The sequence below is a fragment of the Lactuca sativa genome, chromosome 7 (assembly GCF_002870075.4).
Source record: "Lactuca sativa cultivar Salinas chromosome 7, Lsat_Salinas_v11, whole genome shotgun sequence".
Lineage (NCBI taxonomy): Eukaryota > Viridiplantae > Streptophyta > Magnoliopsida > Asterales > Asteraceae > Lactuca > Lactuca sativa.
Genome location: NC_056629.2, coordinates 173,714,763 through 173,719,248, shown reverse-complemented (window position 1 = coordinate 173,719,248; position 4,486 = coordinate 173,714,763). Strand labels below are relative to the sequence as shown.

General features: G+C 30.1%; 1 long non-coding RNA gene across 1 annotated transcript; it reads right to left on the bottom strand.

Moving 5' to 3' along the window:
• Positions 1–1,837: 1,837 nt before the first annotated feature.
• On the bottom strand, positions 1,838–2,965 carry LOC111902857 (uncharacterized). Its single transcript, XR_002853990.3, has 2 exons — positions 2,722–2,965; positions 1,838–2,439 (listed from the first exon to the last, which is right to left on the bottom strand). It is a non-coding gene; the product is annotated as an uncharacterized LOC111902857 (long non-coding RNA).
• Between the last annotated feature and the right edge of the window lie 1,521 nt (positions 2,966–4,486).

The window sequence follows — 4,486 nt, the reverse complement described above, 5'->3', positions numbered from 1 at the left end:
ATTACAAAAATAAATGGTATGTACAAAGGACGAAAATGCCCTTACCAACATTATACAACATATTATTATCAAATCCGATTTCATATATAAGGTAACATATCAAAATCATATCAATGTTTTCGATCATCACAGTCAATTTCGTTACATACCAGATTAAGGGCATCTTATTATCAAATCTGATTTCATTTATAAGGTATCATATCAATATCATATCAATAATGTCAATTACATTTACTTTTAATTATCATGTCAATTTTATCATATTCTAAACTATATACACTTCAAACAAACCATTGTATAATTCCTTTACATCATCCTCTTTCCAAGGTTTGAAATCATCACAGTCAAAACTCGTCCGGTTAATCCCAGAATTCATTCCTTTTGGTAAGTTTATAAAAAAACTACTTTCAGATTGCTTTTTATCTTTTCTTTCTTCTTGTGTTTTTTTAATGCCTGTGTTGTTTTTTTCCAATTAGTTTCTGCTTCTTAATGTGTACACGTGTGTTCATCATAATCAAATTTTGTTTCTTCTTCTTAATGTGTATGCGTGTATGTGACTGCTTGACTGTTGCTATTTCTCTTTATGAACTAAAATGTTTTTTTAATCCCCTGTTTCCCAGTCATGGATAGAACATGGCGACATTTATTTGCTCCCTTGCTGTTGGTATTTTTGTTTAATATTAACCATCAACTACATCTGAAAATGCATGTGTCTCACAACGGTGTTGTTCTCACATGGTTATAGTGATATCCATAACCAAAATATTACCTTTAAGATGAAACTTTTAGTAAGTTTTTTTTTAACACAAAACTGAGAAATCAAACGTAAAAAATGTTGATTGGAATAAACTTAGTGATTGATTGGATAAAAATCGACCTGTTGACGAACACCGAGTGGATAGATATCGCCATATGTGACATGCCATTCTTTGATACCGTATGGATCTTCAGCGCCGGTAATTGCGATTAGGAAAGCACCGACAGTGATAAAAACAACCAAATTTCCCGGCATTATCTTCATCGACGATGTTGATTTAAGCAAATACTTTCTCTCTCTATTTCTGAGATAAGCGAAATGAGATTTGAGAAGATTGAATTAAATTGGGAATTCAAGTGACAGAGTGATGGAGGTGCAATTGCTTATGTTGGGAAAGAGAGGGATAAAAGAAGGGGGTAAAAATTCGACGGGGAAATTAAAAAAAAAAAGTCAAAAGGATGTCTGTTGGGATTATTATTATTATTATTATTATTTTATTCAATTGATTTTATGAGTAACTAGTTGTGTACCCGCGCAAAGCGGCGGTAACGAATAATTTTCGAACGGTGATCAATTCTTTTCGGCGACGGTTGTATCCTTGTGGCGATTAGTACTATTCGGTGAATAATTTTCTTGTTTCGATTAGTTTTATTTTGGAAAAAAATGTCACATTACCAAAAAAAAAGCATGCAATTCATCGGTAAATAAGATATATCTATTGGGGTACCTTGCGCAGTGTAGTATGCGACAATTATTTTCTTTTCGATGTATAGTTTCTTCTATTGGATATTAAAAAAATTACATCCACGTATATCTAAGGAGTATATATTCTTTTTGATGACAATAGTAATCTAGTATATATTCTTCTTGATGACAATTGTAATGTTAAATTGATATATTGTTGAATATTGAGTTACCAATCATATTTTCATGTGATATAATAGTATGCGTCTCTATCAGGGCCGGTCCATTGTTTTTCTATGCCCAGGGCAAAACGAAAAAAAATGCCCCATACTATAGACCAAACTCCAAACAAAAAAAATTATAAAACAAAGTGCAATAAGATTTATAATCAACCAATACATCAAACCTTATTTGTGTACTCAAAATATAAAATGTTTATTTTTTTTAATTTACAATAATAACTGTTATAGATAGGTACATATGCTCACAACCTCCTCTTATAATCTCCCCCGTTCATATATGCTTAACAAAGCTTCATTACAACCGATGTTGGGTTCTGCTCATAATGGCATGGTGAAACATAGCGAGGTATAAATAACTGGATGGTATGTAAAGGAGCTTGCTTACGAGTGTACCAGGTATCAAAGGACTTTCACTCAACCACTTCCTACGTGAAATAGGGAGCTGGTATGTGAGATAAAGGGCAAAAAAGTAATGAAAAAACAAATAAAATTTAATCACTATCTCAATGTATTTGCAATTTAAAAAGATACGGGACAAGAAGGTTTTTAGATTAAAATGCATTAAAATCCTTTCATAAACTTTAAACTAAACACTCCCCCAAATCAAAAGGATTAGTTTTCCGGTAATATTCTTATTTTAATCTTCTAAATCAAACTCTTTATAAAAATCCATCTTCATATTCTCTAATTCCATTATTTGTCTTCTCTTACCATCTTCAATTTTCTCATATATCTCACTAAACTTGTTAATAGAGTCTGCAAACATTTAAAAGAACCTCAATTACCTCACAAATCAGAAACAAAATAATCCTCCTCAATTACTAAGATCAATTGAACACTTGAAAACAAGAAATAAGGAAATATAATAAATAAAATCAGATATTAGTATTTTCAACAACTTATATCCCAGATTTTCACCAACTTAAATAACAGATTCGTTTTACCTTTTATCACATATTCAGATTTTCTAGAGAACGAAACAAGAGTATATCCAAGAACTTTAACCTTTATGACTTAGGAGAATGAACAAGGACTTACCAGAAATAGAGAATGAAATTATAGGATAAACAAGAGTCTCTAAAAGGAATTCAACAATGATCTGAATTCAGGAGAACCGCTGAACCGAGACCACGAATTGGGATACTAGACTTCTACCATCTCGAAATGATCTGATACATTAATTACGCATGCATTTATTTTTCTGGTTGGATGCTTAATTTTTCCCGCTTCATGAATTATGCCTAATGAGGCGATGCCCTTAGCCCTTAGGTCAAGCATCCCTTTCTTTTTTCAGTGGACTGGCATCGACTTTGGCCCAATATAACATACCCATATATAATACGTGCAAACAATTTGCTGCCCCCATAAACTTGCTGCCCTGGGCTATGGCCCAACTCGCCCTGGGCTTGGGTCGGCCCTAGTCTCTATGATTTTTTTTTTTAGAATCATCCACTTATACCTTGTTCCTAAGGTTTATTTATTTATTTTGTAAACTCAATAAAGGAAAAGGAAGGAAAATATTGATAAAAATAAAAAGAGGGAAATAAAAATTTTCTTATTCTGTGTTCCCGAGTTTAAAGGAAATGAAAGAAAAATTTCAAGTTTTTGTGTTCCTGAGTTGGGAGGGAAAAGAAAATATAACTAAAAGATTTTCCTTTCCCTTATTTTCTTCCGGAATTAGCATAATTTTAGAGGAAAATTTAACAAGAAAATATGGCTTCAAAATCCTTTCATTCCCCTCCCTTTCCTTCCATCAATGAAACTCGAGAACATGATTTTCCTTTGACATACCTCACGATTCCTTCATATCCATCAACATCCCTCCTTAAGTAGAACCAATGAACAAGACGTTAGGGATATGTTCACATTGTTCTAGAATCGGCTTTTTAATTAATAAATGTCTTTTTAATTATCGATTTCACATAAAGAATCATTTTCAATAACAATTGTTTTTTAATTAATAACTTTCAATTTAACTTATTACTGTATTTTTTGTCAACAAGAAATAGATATCAAGTTATTGTAATTATATATTATCACTGACCAATAGCATTTAAAATAAAGAAGCATATTATATGTGGCCAAATTAAATTTTATTATCAAGAAGAAAACAGTGGCTCAAATTAAAATCCTAAAATGAACTTCTTAATTACCATCACTAAAATGAATTATTGCACCATAAATATATATATATATATATATATATATATATATATATATATATATATATATATATATATATATATATATATATATATATATATATATATATATCAAATTGTTAGTAGATAACTGGCTATTTGGTTATTATCCATCTCTAATTCACAATGGTTAAACAACATAAATTTTGAATTTACTACGACATTAGAAGTTGTTTCTTTATGTTTGTATATTGTATGTCACGTTTATAAAATATGATAATAACTAAATTAAAATGTCATGGAGTACGCTACACAAACTTGAGTGATCTACTAATATTTAATAAACTAAAGATAATAAGCAAAAAAGAATAACAAAAAATAATAAAAAGTAGAAAATGTTAGATTAACAAAAAGTTATGTTATAAATGTTACACAAATCAGAGACGAACATGTCGTATATGAATTTGCATCGTTGGTTAGTTTATTTAGCTCTTACAAATAAGTCCATTTAAACTTGCATTCTCATATTAGCAGAAAGAAGTTGTCAAGAAACATACTTACATTTCTTTTCACGTAATTACAACATGCCTACATTTCTTACCAACGATAGCATCTTACTTAATCATATAAAAATAGTAATTTACTTTCTATATTTACTAATC